The following is a 19,067-nucleotide window of genomic DNA, read 5'->3' as shown; positions in this document are numbered from 1 at the left end:
AGTTGCGTCCCTTGGGCAGGCCAGAAACCTATGATTGTGGGTTCGAATCCAGGTTCGCCCCGATTATTTCTCTAGGTTTGTCAGCACCATACCCATGCTCGTGGGTTTCACCGAAGTGGTAAACGTCCGAGACCTGTATCACTTCGGGCTTTCCTCCCACATTAAGCTGACACGCCGTGATATAACTGGAATACTGTTAAAAGCGGCGTTAAACCCAACTAACTCACTCACTCTTGCACCTTACTGTTACCAAAATGCCAAAAATATCCATACTTGCAAAACTCGCACTCGTTCTCGGCAATCTGTGTGAACATATCTCACAAACACATCAACCGCCAGTGCCGGCGATAGATTTCACTTGAGTCGCGTGATAGATAGATTTCTCGATTGGTTCCTTCGCGGTACCAAGCAAGAATGACTGGTTGATGAGTCTGTTTACAATAATCCGGACAATCCGAATGAGACCAGGTCACGGAGTTGAGCCGCCGGGCCAAGCCTATCAATTAATGAAGATCGGTTTGTGCAGTGATTGACTTAATCGATATCATATCAGATCATAACTAGTTTGGCCTGGGTCTTTATGATTGGCGGTATAAGTCTATATGATTGACCTAAGCAGTTACTGCTCTTTACAAGCGTGGGTCCTAAACAGTGTCTTGGTAGGATTATGTTAAATCCCCTGTCACATTACAGAGCGCCCAGATTCTATCAGCAGGGGGTAGATCGCCTCTTCACTGTCTGGCGGAGCATTAGGAAAGCTTAGACATGTTCAGACCAGCGAGCAGTTTACACCCGTTATGATTAGCCTCGATCTAAGCGTTTGCTTGTCTGAAAAATAAATTGCTTCTTTGCATGAAAAACATTATTAGTATTCAAGTGTTGCTGTAGAACTTTAGCCTGTTTTTCATGCATGGTAGAAGTATTGTTTGTGATCTTATCGTCAACATAAAAAGGCTAAAGCTCTAAGTAGATAATGAAATCCGTATTTCCACGATTCCGTGTTTTCATTTTCTTGGTCTACACAAAAGACCAATGAGTTATTTTCCGGACGAGGTTAATGGATAAGTGTTGAAATAAAACAGCAATGAGGCTATATTTTTTTGTTTGATGTTCGCATTATTATGTGGGTATACAATCTGCCAACAGAGGACGCTGGCATAACCAATGTCTTTTACGGGGTTGACGGAAATAGTCGAACGTGAGATTGTGTAGGTATATAGTGAGGAGCATGTCATCACGGGGAGGTCATGGGGTCAACTGGTCATCAAGAGTATGACATACATGTGTTTCGTAGGAGATAATATTGTAATAATATTTAAGTTCAATTGTGACAGGAGCAGAATAGATTTTGATAGTTCTAAACTGAGGGGCAACATAAACTCTACCTCTCACTTGATTCATCAAATGTTTGATTTTCAATTGAAAATATTTTCAATAAGCAATATTTGACCAAAAGTTGAACTGTACTGGCACTTAGTGAGCGCACAAAGAATACCTCTACATGTTTGTTTTTTAAAAAACATGATTTGATTTAAGATTTTTAAAAGACATGTCATGTGGTTTCAAATTCATTTTCTACCCCAGTTGTCATTGAACCAATTTAGTTTTACACAAAATAACCCAAACATAGATTTCTTTTTTCAAACTGTTGCCGGATAGCTGTTGTGATGGCTAAATAGAGATAATCAATTTAGTAACAGTTCTTCCCGTTTTAAATTGCACAGAAAACATACTCGGTATACTTCGTTTTGACCAGTTGTATAGTTTCAGGAATCACAGCTCATCCTCGATAGTCCAGGGTAGTCTATCTCCGACTTGATGATACATACCCTCAACCCTTTCGCCGCACTTAATTTCTCTCGCTCGTGATTTCATTGGACGGCTATTTTTAGCTTCATTCTATTCGAATCGCCGAACAGCCTCAGAACAAGATCTGGTTCGGTATCAGCTAGTCAAAAATAAATTAATTGAAAAATCCTTGGTATATTCTATATTTTTTTTGGATATTTTCGAGTTCCCATGCCTAGATGTTCACAATCTGCAAACTTTTTAACTTGCACGGATAATGTATACACCTCTTTAAAAAAAAGAAAAAGTCCCTGGGGATTAAGAGAGTTTTTCTATAACGTGTTGTCAGTAATGTTGAATATATGAGGGTCGACTATACCCAATATCCCAATGCCTCACGTGCACCGCTTCAAGATCACGCCATCGGTGTTGATTTCAAAGCCGGATACCATTCCTCTCAAAAACCCTGTTTGATACATGTATATTTTTTAACTGAATTATGTTTTGATTAGAGTGAAAAAAGGTTATAGCGGAAATTAAAAGGTGAAGAAAAACGATCGTATTTCGACACCGCCAAATTAATCGGCCAGGAGAGACAGTCGTTTTAGATTTGTGTGTCAGCTGTTTTCCCCATTAAATTAACGGCCAGTGCTGTAGGGCATTTTGACAGCGAACATTTTTCTCAAACCGACGATCACGTCGATATTTGACATTATTGTCACGGTAAGCAATATGTCAATTGCATGTAAATGTACAACTGAAAGTTCTCTTAAAGTAAAACCTAAGATTCAAAATGTGGAAAATACATTATATTCTCAGAGTGAGTGAGTGAGTGAGTGATTTTGGTATTACGTCGCTTTCAGCAATATTCCAGCAACATCACGGCGAGGACACAATAGGGCTTGACATATCGGTATGGGGAATCGAACCCGGTACTTCGGCGTGAGTAACGATGGCGTGAACCACTATGTTACCCCACCACCCCTTATCGTCTCAGAAACCACAAGAAACGGCGAGGGGATAGTTTAAGGAGGTGAGGTGAAGTAGGGTTTAACGACGCGTTCGATATTGATGCACGTCGTCGTGTGTGTGTGTGTGTGTGTGTGTGTGTGTGTGTGTGTGTGTGAGTGTTTGTGTGTGTTTGTGTGTGTGCGTGCGTGCGTGCGTGCGTGCGTGCGTGCGTGCGTGCGTGCGTATGTTCCACCACAATGACATGACAAGCACAATCCAACCAGGGGAACAGGTGGCCTGAGTCGTCTGAGGTGCCGCAATTCGCTGTGCAGAGTTGCGTCCCTTGGGCACGCCACAAAACCTTGTAGACTCATGAAGCATTGGGGTCACTGCCAGACCTGGGCACTCTCGTCTACATGCAACATACATAAACATGTTAACGGTTTTATGTCTTAGTATAAGGAGCATATTTCCCCTGAGAGAATAAATGTATACGGTTGAAGTGTTTCTTGTCATGAACGATTGCGATATTATGCAGACATGGCCTAGTTTATATGCTTTGAGGGCAAACCATGAAATTATTTTTAATCACTGGTTACTGATTTTGCTTGAGAATGTAGGAATTAGTCTCTGTGTAATCGCATGGCTCGTATATGTCAAAGTTTGACAAATGCACTGGGATATATATTATCTATTTTCGGCCGGTTGTCCTCGTATTTTGGAAAACAGAAAGTACTGTAGGTGATGAAGCATTCTTGCTGTGACAATTCATGATTGATTTACATGTATGGATATCTGAAGTGTTAGCTGTAACACGCACATAGAGAGAGGAGAGAGAGAAGAGAGAGATTGAGAGAGAAAGTGAGAACGAGAGAGGGAGAAGAGAGAAAAGAGAGAGGAGAAAGAGAGAGAAGAGAGAGAAGAGAGAAAAGAGAGACCGAGAGAAAAAGAGAGGGAAGAGAGAGAGAAGGGAGAGAGAGAAAGAGAGAGACCGAGAGAAAGAGAGAGGGAAGAGAAAGAGAAGGGAGAGAGAGAAAGAGAGAGAGAAGGGAGAGAGAGAAAGAGAGAGAAAAAACAGTGAGAGAGAAAGAGACGGAGAGAAAGAGTGAGGAAGAAAGAAAGAGATGGAAAAAAGAGAGAGGGAACGAGAGAGAGAAAGAGAAAGAGTGAGAAAGAGTGAGAGATGCCACCATGCAACATCTGCCACGACTACACACATCAACTACCACAAGACCACGCTACATCTACATCGATACCACACACCATCTTGCACGCAACACATTACATTTCACCACGACACAACATCTACCACGACACAAGGCTACATCTACCACGACACCACGCTACATCTACCACGGCACCACGCTACATCTACCACGACACAAGGCTACATCTACCGCGACACCACGCTACATCTACCACGACACCACGCTACATCTACCGCGACACCACGCTACATCTACAACGGCACCACGCTACATCTACCACGACACCACGCTACATCTACCTCGACACCACGCTACATCTACCACGGCACCACGCTACATCTACCACAACACAACATCAACAGGCTTGTGGTAAAGCTGTCCTGCCAAGAACAAATCACTCATGTTGTTTTTCAAGTAATTATGCTGAAAATAACCGACAGAGCAGGGATAACGGGATGTTTGTTGTTTGTACACAGTATTTATAGCCACTAATAAGGCGATTAGCTGGTGATGCCACAAATAGTAAACAATGACAAACCCAACTAAATATAGACGAGAAAACCTAAAGAAATATACTGCACTGACAGGAAGCGATTAATTGCGACGATAAAGGTAACAAGTAGCTACTTCCGGTACTTTGACAGCACTTCCGGCTTGGGTTCAAGAGAGGACGAAACGGTCCAGTTCCTTGTCGTGACATGCCACCTCAACTCGCTCTATCCTTCCAGGTAAGTATCACAACGGAGACATCACAATCAACCAAACAACCACTTTGTCATTTATTGAGCGGAGGTGGGGGACTTGTTTGACAAATATCCAGCGTTGGTCAGTGATGGAATGCCTTCCAGTGGGACTCGGATAACATCTAGCATCCTGACAGCAATCGAGCGTCATTACGAACATTTCAACCTGCTGAACCGCCTTCCGTAACCTGGCGGAAATAAACGATTTGGGCGAATAGCACTATTAGTTCTGCTTAAACACGTTTAATGTACATGATAAACTTCGTACTTCACTCATAGTTTAGTGTTTGTCAATTAAATCCGTCACGTGACGTGTCTGGGTCATGTGATCGTCCATGTGTATGTTTGGTCCAGTGCGTAAAAGTCACTGGCGGCAATCTAGGCAACTTCCCCGTGTGGCCGTCTTCCCGAGGCAAGGGAGTTGACTGACAATAAAATCCAGTTTCCACCCTTGCCGAACTAGGCTGGATTGTAAATGTAAGACAAGCATCACGCTGGGCATTCCTCCTACTGACCCGTCGTGACCTATCATGACCTTGCTGACAATATGAACACAGTAGCGTTTAAGCTAATCCAGTCACTTAGCCTTTATAGCTTATTAAACAAGGAAACAGGGATAGAAGTATGCTTGACCGATCACAAATCCTAATTTCTATAAAGTACATACCATATCTTTATTGGCTAATTTTATAAAAAGGTTGTATCCACGGAACCAGAGTGTTTTTCAAAAGTCTCACAGTCCAAATATATGAACATTGTATACTCAATCTTCATCAGTGCTTGAAGCCGGGGTCGCTGGATCACTTCTGCAATGACTTCACATTGTTCAACCTTCACAAGTTTTAAATGACGATGCATTACAATAAGAACCCGATTGGAAAGGGCACTCGTCCCAAGACTGTGGGTGGAGGAGGTTCCGATGTAGGATTTGACCTGGAGCACTGAAGGACTGCTTGCCCCAGACATGCTCGCTCGTTCTGTTTTCCACAGTCGTAACTTAGGCCATTCTTTGTCGCTTCCGTGTCGGCTTTTACTGATGAACGCTACCAATGGGTCGGTTCAAGACCATTCTACAGGTTTTCTTCTTGTATTTCATTCCATCAGCTCGGCGTCGATTGCTGTTTCGGTGATTCCTGTGAAGTAATCACTAATTCACGGTCAATACATAGCTGTTAATATATTCCTCTGACAACAGGCTCTATTGCGAAAGTAGAAATAGGCTGAATTAGAAAAGAAATGAAAGGATAATATCTTATACCGAGCAGACCTGGCGTGTCAAGAGAGCCAAAAGCTGGAGCGTAATTAATACCTTACTGGTTGGGTTCTAGAATCAATCGTTTACGTACATTTGTATCAGCGGCCCTAGGAACATATTTTGACTTTTATTACGTCAACAGGGACTCATTGACTTTAGAACCAGCAGAATAAAATGAAAATACATTGATAACCGAAACCCAAAGAAGACAAGATAATGAATATCCACACGTGGCAAACACTAGTCTGCTTCGGTGGGCAATATCCGATTCAGTATTGTGATTCAATATTCGAGTCCATGCACTTCTATATAATACAAAACAAATGAATTATGCATCTCCATGCAAACTGAAACCCATTTGAAATACTGATATAGCTGACATACTGAGGCGTTGATATAGCTGAATTACTGAGGCGTTGATATAGCTGAAATACTGAGGCGGTGATTTAACTGAAATACTGAGGCGGTGATTTAACTGAAATACTGAGGCGGTGTTGTACCTGAATTACTGAGGCGGTGATATAACTGAAATACTGAGTTGGTGATATAACTGAAATACTGAGGCGGTGATGTAACTGAAATACTGAGGCGGTGATTTAACTGAAGTACTGAGGCGGTGATATAACTGAAATACTGAGGTGGTGATATAACTAAAATACATAGGCGGTGATATAACTGAAATACTGAGGCGGTGATTTAACTGAAATACTGAGGCGGTGATATAACTGAAATACTGAGGCGGTGATAAAACTGAAATACTGAGGCGGTGATTTAACTGAAATACTGAGGCGGTGATTTAACTGAAATACTGAGGCGGTGATATAACTGAAATACTGAGGCGATGATAAAACTGAAATACTGAGGCGGTGATTTAACTGAAATACTGAGGCGATGATATAACTAAAATACTGAGGCGGTGGTATAACTGAAATACTGAGGCGGTAATATAACTGTAAAACTGAGGTGGTGATATAACTGAAATACTGAGGCGTTGATTTAACTGAAGTACTGAGGCGGTGATATAACTAAAATACTGAGGCGGTGATATAACTGAAATGCTGAGGCGGTGATTTAACTGAAATACTGAGGCGGTGATATAACTGAAATACTGAGGCAGTGATATAACTGAAATACTGAGGCGGTGATAAAACTGAAATACTGAGGCGGTGATTTAACTGAAATACTGAGGCGGTGATATAACTAAAATACTGAGTTGGTGATAAAACTAAAATACTGAGGCAGTGATATAACTGAAATACTGAGTTGGTGATATAACTGAAATACTGAGGCGGTGATTTAACTGAAATACTGAGTTGGTGATATAACTGAAATACTGAGGCGGTGATATAACTGAAATACTGAGGCAGTGATATAACTGAAATACTGAGGCGGTGATATAACTGAAATACTGAGGCGGTGATTTAACTGAAATACTGAGTTGGTGATATAACTGAAATACTGAGGCGGTGATATAACTGAAATACTGAGTGTTTCTCATTGCAGTTCCTGGCATGGTGTTGGAGATACACACTTTTCTGAAAATGTTTCTAAGGCCACATAAATTCTATTGCCCTAACACTGAGCTAGACTACCTGGACTGCTAATTATTCAAGCCATTACACAGTTTCAAACAAAACGCGTTCCATTTGATCATCATAAAACCAGTACATTACTTTGCAATGCTACTAGACTGATTAGAAATTGTAAAAGTCCTAGCGACAACAACCGGTAAAAATTAAGAAAACGTTACAAGAAATTTATTTGAAAAGAAATTCATGTCGTTTCTCTTTGGGATTGCTATTTCAAAGATTATCTGATGATTAAATGATTATTTCTGTATCTTCGCCGGCTTTGATGTGGTGACAACTGACGGACCTCGCCAGCAAGAAGCATCAGTTGGCTGCACATCGCCGTCTTCTGAGTAGGAGTTGGATCAACGAAACGAAAACCACCCCCCGACAGCATCAACAACTTGAGTTAGTCAAGTCTTCGCATGTCTTCTCCAATTAGTAGAAAACCAATATTCATTTTTATTCAAAAAATCAAACGTGGTGAAAATGAAGAATTTACACTCAGTCTGTTATATTTTGAAATTAACAATCTTCGTGGCTTGGGCCTCATCAGTCGAAAATTAGTCGAATCTCCACGTATCGTTTAAGGAGAACACCGTTGTCTCTACATGTCGTTTTAGAGGAACTCCGATATCTCCACAAATAAAATATCGGACGGTTACTATGCGATTAACTAACGAGCTACTAGGAATTTGCTTTTGTCTTTTCCGAGACGAACGACGGATCTGTGGCAATAATTCCCAAAATATTAAATTGTATTACAAGAAACATCTCTATTGTTAGGTCTTTGTAAACTTAAATATCTTACATGTCATTTTGACAAAGGCGAATATATATTATGGAATGTTCAATATCACGTTTATTTTCATGCATCTGTTAAAACTGAACTGTACTATGAGCCATATGGCCTTACATACTGAATAAACTGTCTGTCTGTAACAAAATATGACCTGACTGATTGGATGTCATTGAGGTGAGGTGATGTGAAATTGAGTTCAACGTCGCGTCCAAGATTGTTGTACTTATATAGCGACGTGCATGCACGTGTGTGTGTGGCTGCTTGTACTAGTCCGGACCGATGCCGATTTATAGTGCTAGCACACTGAGATACAATGGCGCAGTTTAACATGAATACCCCACTCAGACACAGTATACTGACTCCGAGCCGACCAGTCCTTGTTTTAGCCCCTTAATGCCGAGCGCCAGACAGGGTAACAACAAGTACCAACTTTCAACGTCTGTTGGTATGACGCGGCCGGGGATCGAACCCCAACCTTCCGCTCTCCGTGTGTCATTGAACCTTGGCGGCTCATGCTATCAATCACTAGGATTATTTCTTAAATTAACGTGAGACAAGAGACATGTTTGATTGACATTCTAGAAGTTGATGAGTAAGTAAGAACACGTACAACTTTATTGATAACTTCTGGTTTATTGCATACAGTGACGTTTCGAAGTACATGTACATGTAGATTATTACACCGTTATCCAGCTGTATGAAGTTGTACATGTGTTTACTTAAGCAACTGACAGACACTATCCACACTGCAGCATCACACTGTGACGACTACAAACAGGTCTGCAACCTTTCACATGTGTCAAAGTATCGCCAGGACAATTAACCCCCAGTGGCGATAGTTTAGTTCTTGTCTCATTCTCACATGAAGCTACATTGTTTCAGGGATTTGCTTTAACGCCGCATTGAGCGATTTTTCACATGAATCCCAGGGATTCGAACCCGGGACTTACAAGCGAACGGTTTAACTACTAGGCTACCCTCCGCCATGAAACGTGTTATCTGCTCCTCTTATATAGACCGTCAATTATACTTTTGGCACACGGTATTTTATGAATTGAATAATTAAACATTTAAATTATTTAAATAATTTAAAAAAACGTATGCCAAAAGTAAAGTTGAAGGACCAGGGTGCCGTTGTACAAAACAAAATTTTATCACTACGACTGTCGTAAGTCTATGTTAAGGTATGGGAGTTTACGATCACCTTAGCGCTACGACTGACGTAAGTCTATGTTAAGGTATGGGAGTTACGATCAACTTAGCGCTACGACTGACGTAAATCCATGTAAAGGTATGGGAGTTACGATCACCTTAGCGCTACGACTGACGTAAGTCTATGTTAAGGTATGGGAGTTACGATCACCTTAGCGCTACGACTGACGTAAATCTATGTTAAGGTATTGGAGTTACGATCTCCTTAGCGCTAAAATCACATTGTACAACGACACCCTGGTGTACAACGTGATTGCGATGTTTGACATTTCGTGCGATTGGCCATACACTATTTCGATCTATCTCCGACATAATGTTTAAAGTTACATTCACATTTAAACAATGACGTGGGCGGGATATCACCAGCGAGTAGGCCGCCAGTCCTCTAATGTATCCGTTCATGTCTTAATGTCCAACTGTCTATGAGCATATGACGTAGTTGACGTACTTAATAGTTTCCTTCTATTTTGATCGAAAAAATCAATTACATCAGCCTTTTACGAGAAACCATATTTAATTCGAAGGGCGTTACCATGGTTTCGTATTCTTGTCACAACAGGTAAGAGCAAATTCGCGTGTCAATGCTCAATGAGGTAAGGCCGATTGTATTTGTTCCCCATTGGTGGTGGGATTTGGAAAATTGGGTGGGCGTTTGCTACAATTGACAATTTAGGTTCGAGTGGTTGGGATATCGAAATAAAATTTGGAATTCGACCTACGTGCTGATTGTATTAACACAACAGTGGTAGATGATACAAATGTTTTGATGTGGGCGATACCGCAATGATACCTGTAGTTTTGAAACACGCCTATACAGAAGGACTATGACGATGGTATGTCAGGGGGATCACTGTTTCTTGCAAGGTGAGGTTTCAAGGGACAATAATCTCTGGCTTCTTCCCGGCATTTGAAATCTTTTCTCAATGTTCGATCTTCTAAAACATGCGCTTTATGTGTAAACACATCCACATCGTGAGTAGACTCTCTAGTTGCAGCTGTAAACACAATAGTTGTTTTTGTTGTTGTTGTTTTTTATCCTTTTAAGCGCTTTATTTGTAATCAGATCCGCATCGAGAGTGGATCACTACCTGTAAGTTGATAAGCTCGTGATCTGTATAAATTATTATTAGTTAATATTATGTATCACCTCGTTTATATCATAAAACGGTATGTATTCACGGTTCGACGCATTTATCGATTTGGCGCTCGTGTTACCAACGTCAGAATCACTCGAATGATGAGTTCGGCTTTCGCGGGACTAGCTGATATTCAAATTTGGCATCTTACACTACCCACTTGGGCACACTAGCTGCCGTGAGCTAATTTACTGAGAGTGACAAGAGACTGGACTACCGTCTGTAAGGACATCGTAGATAACCTTTGAGGCAATATTTATACGCCTTTCTGAACACTGATTGGTTGCCCGTGATCTATGATGATTTTGATATCGCAAATGGCGCATGTTAATTAATTTCTTTAACAGACAATGCGAACGTTGGAAGCTCATCGGATGTTGTTATTTGGAAACACCCATGATGGTTATAGTTTGAGACAAAAGTATCCCTGCAGTTAAAGCATTTTCAGATTTCGGATTACGTTGATAATAAGATTGCTACTCCCTTGTTATCATCCATGTTTCCTGGATCGAACCCCGGACCTTCTGCTCTCCGGGCAGACGCTCTACCATTAGACCGCGGAGGCGGTCATTTATGTAATATGTTCGTGACAGCGCAGCAACAGAGGAATGATCGGTAGAGTTACACAATCATCCATCAAAAACTCAATCGAAAATACGTTGATTGATAAATCACTGTTATCTTGCACAGTGGATTTGTCAAAGTAAGTGTTTACACGTGTAGGCCAATATTTGGGTGTGAAGCGCCTTTTTAAAAACAGCATACTTTAATTTTATTTTTTTACTTTTAATTTTAGATTAGCCGATAATACGTTGATTAATTGCTCATTGTTTTCTAACTCAAATGATTTGTTTAAAGAACCGTCGAACCGTCCTATCTCAGCTGCTCATGTAGACTTGACACCTTTGTGAAACACCTGAAACAAACTTACGTGATCAGTTGAGAAACAACCACAAGTTATAACATCCAGAACCGCTATATATATTTGAAACGATCATCATCATCATCATCATCATCATCATCATCATCATCATCTCTGGCGGTAGAGGATAGTGGTGAGAGACTTCAGGGCTGGTATCAATACAATATCAGGTTCTCAAACTAATTACACGCACCCAACATGGCACCTCCTACACCTCACTTCAGGCCTTAACAGGAGAAATGCCACTAAGTCTACGCAGGGAAAAGCTTAGCTTAAATTTCTGGGCCGCGTCCCAATCAAACCCTCTCATCGAAAACTTAATAAACCAAAACATCAGCCCCAAAAACCAAGCTCTAGCTCGTAAACACCCCTTACTTACCCCAATATCCCAAAGAATAACAAACTACCTAAATGAACACCAAATTAAAAATCTTAAACAAAACTGCAAACAATCAAATATCTTCACCCCTAAACTTAAAATACCCAAAATAGACACAACACTAGCTAGCCAAATAAATAAACAAACCGACCCGAACATAGCTAAAACTACCACACTAGCATACATACACGAAAATTGGCCAAATTGGTGTCACATTTACACGGACGGATCCTCAGATCCGACCTCCAAACACACAGGTTTCGGAGTCCATACCACACAACCAACTAAAACCACACAATCCTTCCGACTCCCAAACAACCAATCAATATTCACGGCAGAACTAATGGGCATGGCCTCAGCCCTCCATAATCAAGAATCCAAAAAACACAAAAAAAATCCTAATACTTACCGACTCCCTAAGTGGACTGCAAGCCCTCCAAAACAAAAATACCAAAAACCGACCTAAATTAATAAATCAAATACTTAAAAGCTCCAACGACCTAACTAAGGCAGGCAAACAAATAACCTTCTTGTGGATACCCGCCCACGTAGGAATATACGGTAATGAAAACGCCGATAAAGCAGCTAAACTATCCCTCAAAATCCCAGAAATAAGCTTAAACTTACCCATCTCAAAATCAGAAATTAAAAGTGTAGACAAGCAAAAAATCACAAAAAAATGGTATAACCTATATCTAAACTCAAATAGCCAAATCAAAAAAGTGTTCAGCAAACCACTTACCAAACCAAAAATTCTCCATCCATCCAAAAAAATCGACAGAGTAATTACTAAACTCCAAACAGGACACACCAACCTAAATAACCACCTAAAAAATTTAAAAAACACACTACAGGTAACTGCCCACACTGCAAACAACCAGAAACCCAGAACACGCACTCATCCACTGCACACACTACCTAACACATCGAACCGCATTACAAACCACCCTCAATCTAAACAAGGCTCTAACTCTAGAAGCAATACTAAACCCACAAAATAAACTAGAAAACTTCAAGGCCTTAGGCGTATTCTTAATAAAAACGGAACTACTAAAACGCATCTAAAAACACAATAACCTACCAAATCAAAATCACATAAACAAACAAACATCCACCATACCCAGCTCCCTTAGTTCTCCTCCCCAATCCCATCGGCATCTATTCCAAATCTCAAAATTCCCAAATTCTATATAAGCAACCCCTAAAACCCCCCTCTTGGGTTGCACAGACCACTTTCGCCCCTTTCGGAAACACATTAAATGGCCTGGCCGGGCCCGTGTGCGAAATACGCATCAGTCGGAAAGCGCACGTTAAATCTCCAAAGTAAGTAAGTAACACCACGCTTAGTAATTTAAATGTGGGACACTCATTTAAAGGTATCGGTAATCGGATAAATTAATTACCCGCTAGAATAGGTGAAATGCACTCAGCTGAAAATGTGGCCCTACCGGCAATAGTCATTTCTGAAATGTGGCGCTCCCGGCTAGACACCTCTTTTAGATGTAACTTTGGTCGGTTGTAATTACGATATTTGCAAAATTAATTCATTCATTGAATAGAATCATTCTTGTTCCTCTACGGCTTCGTTGGGAATTTTCAATGCGAGACAGTCAACACTAAGTCGTTGTTTTCACAAGCCTTTTCGTTTGAGGCGTGTTACAACCCTTAATGTTCAAATTACTCTTCACGTACAAACTTTTACATTAAGGGTTACGTGTTAACTCGTAATATATTTTCTTTACATTAAGAGTAACAACCTGCAGCACTTAATGTAAAACATTTTTACATTAAGAGTTATTTGTACATTAAGGGTTGTAACACAGGAGTGTTTATGTTACAGTCAGTATGTAAAATGTGATTCTTTCAGGAAATTTATAAAATGTCCATTTTTTAAGTAATTCTGTCATTTTACGAATTTACTGAAAAATCTGTCCATATATTTAACAGATTGACTTAAAATTAATAACGCTCTGATGGGCTTAAAGCATCACAATAGACTAATTATGCTAGGATTAAAAGCAAAAAATGTAATATGTACATTTACTTTCGTTTTTTTCAGTTTCAGTCACCGCGTGATGAAATTAAACGTGAAAAAAACTGGAATTCGTTATGACAAAAAAATACATGGATGGATGTTTCAGTCAATTTGTAAAATAAATGAATATTAAGGCGTTTAATAAATTACCTAAGTGATAATTTTAGTCATTTTGTTACATTGAACAAAGCATATACACACGATAAAATATGCAATGCTCATGTGAAATGTTTAGTTTGTTTAGTCAGAACAATGTAATAGAAAATCGTACAATACCAAGCAAGTGACTTTTAAAACTTTGTCACCATCTGATCAAATGTGTTAATACGCCCTTATACTATCAATAAAAGTGAGAAATTCCGTTATTGTTAGCGCATCACAGGTCTCGAAGTAGTCGAGATTTCTGGGATATCATCCGGGTAATCACGGAAAAAACCCAATCACAACGGCAACAACCAGCCCAAGGGAATTGCTGTATATCAGTGCACCTTTAAATCACTGTAAATCAATTCTTTCAACAAGAGGGATGGTATGCATGTGTGGACTGGTTTTTGTTGGTCAAGCGAGTGCGCTATTTTGTATACTTTCAGTGTTGTCTATACAGAATGGGTATAGTCGTAATACTTGTATTAATCCACCTGTGACTGACAACAGACGGAAGCCAACACGACGATAATTGTATCTGTAAATGCTCGCTGCACGGTCGCTCTTCGTACCATCACAGCAAGCCGTGGCGCAGTTCTATCGAATCTGGTGTCTGCGTTTAACGGAGGGCGCCGCTCGTCACCACGACGTCGCTGGGACCACCATCACGTAAAACTGACGTAGCGGAAGGTGTTTCCGTTTGTGGATACTGTAATCACATCCCGCGGAGGAATATCGGTTTTAAGAAGTAGTGCCCGTGGTGAGACGCAGCACCCCTGTCATTATTGTCCTTCCGCTGGCGGAAACTCCAAGTGAGTTCCTACTTGTCTCGCCATCTGTGGATGAAGATGAGTTGTTTGTGGGATGTAAGGGTTGGTATTGGACCGTGAGGGAGGGAAGAACATACTTGGTAAGGTTTACTATAAACACGAACGACCGAGCTGGCATGATCGTGTCGAACTTTAGGGAAGGACTATCTGATATTGTGTTTGTGGGATTAGGATTTGTTTAAATAAAATTAATTTGTTTTCACGTTTTACCACATCAATCTATTAAATTATAAAAATTAATATATTCTCTACAAATGCTATATGTCATGAAAAATATGTTTGGAAAAACTAACATGTTTCGGTTGAGAAAACAATTTCGTGTTTTCGGGTTCGTCTTAAGTAAGGAGATCAGCTTTAATTCGTCGATGGAAATTGTATATCCAATATGAATTTATATTTTGGTCGCGTATATAATAAAAAGAGTTCAAATGAAAACTGCTTTCGCAAAATTGGAATTGGAATAAATTGTCATTTATTGCTTTGACACATGATTAAGAACGTGGCAATATAGCGTATCACGGGCGGAGAAATATTGCTATCAATCAGTTGGCGGTACTTACTTACTGGTGAGTCAATACGATGAGAGAGAGAGTGACAGTGAGAGAAAGAGAGAGGCAGAGAGAGAGGGGGAGTGAGTGAGAGGGAGAGAGCGACCGACACACAGAGAGAGGCAGATAGAGAGAGGGGAGAGAGAGGGAGAGAAGCAGAGAAGCAGAGAGAGAGAGAATGGAGAAAGAGAGGGGAGAGAGATGGGGAGACAGGGAGAGAGGGGGGGGGGGGAGTAGACAAGCAGAGAGACGGAGAGACAGAGAGAGAAGAGAGGGGAGAGAGATGGGGAGACAGGGAGAGAGGGGGGGGGGAGTAGACACGCAGAGAGACGGAGCGACAGAGAGAGAAGAGAGGGGAGAGAGATGGGAGAGACAGAGTGAGTGATTGAGTTGGGTTTAACTTTGAACAGTATTCCAGGTATATCACGGCGTGTCAGCTTAATGTGGGAGGAAAGCCCGAAGTGATGCAAGTCTCAGACGTTTACCACTTCGGTGAAACCCACGAGCACGGGTATGGTGCTGACAAACCTGGAAACAAAATCGGGGCGAACCTGGATTCGAACCCAAAATCATGGGTTTCTGGCGTGCCCAAGGGACGCAACTCTGCACAGCGAATCGCGGCGCCTTAGACGGCTGGGCCACCCGTGCCCCCAAAGAGACAGAGAGAAAGGCAGATAGATAGAAAGAGATAGGGAGCGAGATCCCAGATTTGGGAGGAAGAGAGAGATAGGGAGAGATGTAGATATATAGAGAGGGAGAGACAAAAAGTGACAGAGAGAGGAGAGGGAAAGGCAGGAAGGGAGACAGAGAGAGGAGAGAGAGAAAGGGAGAGAGAGAAAGACAGAAAGGGCGACAGAGAGAGGAGACGGAGAAAGGAAAGACAGAGAGAGATACAGATAGAGAGAGGGATACAGACAGACAAACCGACAGAGTAGAATAAGGGATAGAGTGAAGACGGGAGGAAGGGATCACGCTCGGGAGGAGACATAGCTCGGGATGACGTCAATGTCCGGACTGTAGTCGGAACCAAATATAAATGATCCAGATGGACACTGACAATCTGTCAAAAGGACGCCACCATTCTAGATATCGAATTATAGTATTTATCGTTTTAACCTTCTTGAAACATTTTATATTGGCATGTGTTAAACCTAAGTGAGTGTTTATTTTGGAGCTAATACGGTATGCTCCTTTCCGTCCCACTGTCATGTGCTACAGTGAAACAGCTTTATTAGCAATTTACTACTCGCCGCGGTGAGAAATATTGATTATAAATATGCATCCTCGATAAAATACTCCAATTTATCATCGGCATCACCCAGCAAGAGTCAATACAGTCCCAACGTCACAATTATCGATCATTAAGTCAATGCTTAAGGGGCAGTTTGATCGACTGTAGAGTGTCCCCGAAAACCTGGTAAGACCTTTCCATTAATTGCACGAGCTTAATACTGTTTTAAACGTTGGTAATAATCACATGTATACCATGAAAACACATTGTCCGTCCTTAAAACGTTCACAATGAAGCTGTCAGATATATCGAAATAATGTTCAAATATCAATCTTTATAACCTAAATTGCAAAGACTCGTATACGCTATACGCTAATATATCCAATACTCGTATATCGATCTAATATACATCATCTTCTAATCTTTGTCTCCGAAAACAAATTAAATATGCATCTGGAAATTTACTACCGCTAACTTTATAAACGAAACTAAACCACTCAGGGGATTTTGTCGTATGTTTAAATTCCAATATTAAAAAATTCTAGCGATATTGTATCCAAAAATTGAACTGTGGTGGCGCTTAATCAGCACTCAAAGTATACGTCCACATCGTTATGTTTTTAAAACTATAAAAATAAAGCACACCTGCTGATCTTTAAAAACATCTTACCTTTGACAATCAACAAATTTACATTTTCAATGGTGAGGTTGCAAATTCATTTCTTACCACACGAAATTACCCAGCCACATTACTTTTTACAATCTGTTGCAGGCATGAGCGATAGTTAAATAGACATAATCAAATTTAACAACAGTTCTTTAAATTTTCAATTACATGTACATAAACATAACTCAATAAACTGTCATCTGACACTCAGTTTATGTACATATCCAAATGAAAAATTTAATATTATTAATAATATTTTTAACATTAAAAGTTAATCATATCCTGTATTTACTGACGAAACAAACACTTTTGTTTTTGTTTACAAAGTGACAAACTCACGTTGAAACCGAAGTCGATTATGAGCTATTTAGTAACTAAACTGACGGTCAAAAGAAAGTATATACACCCATATGTTTGATGGTGGCTATAAATGAAACAAACACGAAATGGTTGTTCCATGGCGATGTACTGGTATTTGATACGAGTACAATAGTTATGTTTTGAAATATTACGTTTGCAGTGTTCCGGCGACCCTTTTTCAGCCTAGTAACGTTTTGATAACGTTAATATTTTTTGGTCCAATCCAATTTTCAAGTGTATACTTTATTTTTCACGGAAGTTTATATTCCATGGCAAAATTAGTGGACTAACCTTTCATGTTGCGTCAACTGCGTATTCGCATCATAGGATGGAACCCAGTCGTAGTAACCACCTGGGGCAGACACGGTGTTCTTGTGCCATTGTTTCCTCATGTACAGGAGGTATCTTCGACGTCATTGTCATAAGTAGATACATAAAAAAGACAAATTAAAGTTGGATTGATTGATTGCGTGGATCGATGCTCAAGATGTCAGTCACTGGATTGTCTGGTCTAGAATCATTTTTTTTACATACCGCCGTCATGTAGCTGGAATATAAATTTATTTGCGTTAAACAAACAAAAAAATGATATAATATGCACATACATTGTATTTCTTTAAAAGTGCAGATATTTTGAACGCAACAAACAATTCGGAAATGTACCTGATCTGTGAGTTATTCCTGTGTGCAGCTCACAGCTTTACACTTAAGCAGGGGATGTTCATAGTGTCTATTTCCAGTCCAGGTCTAGACAGTGTAATTAGTGTCATATGTGAAACTTCAACTGCCACCGCACGTTCAGCTCGTTACCCACACACTCCCCCACCACGCCTGAAATAATCAGCCGCCAATCCATATATGGTGTTGTTTAACGCTTTACTCTTCTAATTTAACATGTTACAGTTTCGGAGATATTGACATTTTCAACAAGTCGTATTTATTTCGTGCATGAATGCGTGAAGTGAAAGTTCTAGATACATTTAAAAAAAATAGTCAGGTATTATTTTCTTCCACCTTTCACGTTTTCACATAACTCAACGTTTTGTTTGTTTGTTTATTTGTTTGTTTGTTGTTTAACGCCGCACCCAGCAATTTTCCAGCTATATGACGGTGGTCTGTCAATAATCGAGTCTAGGGCAGACAATCGTCATGTTGTTGCTGATGCGTGGATATATTGTCATGTTGTTGATGACGCGTGCATATATCTTCATGTTGTTGGTGCCGCGTGCATATATCGGCATGATGTTGCTGACGCGTGCATATATCGGCATGTTGGTGGTGACGCGTG

The sequence above is a fragment of the Haliotis rufescens genome, unplaced genomic scaffold (assembly GCF_023055435.1).
Source record: "Haliotis rufescens isolate VD_foot unplaced genomic scaffold, xgHalRufe1.0.p SCAF_10, whole genome shotgun sequence".
Lineage (NCBI taxonomy): Eukaryota > Metazoa > Mollusca > Gastropoda > Lepetellida > Haliotidae > Haliotis > Haliotis rufescens.
The sequence above is the reverse complement of the archived record's forward strand: the minus strand, read 5'-3'. Positions refer to the sequence as shown.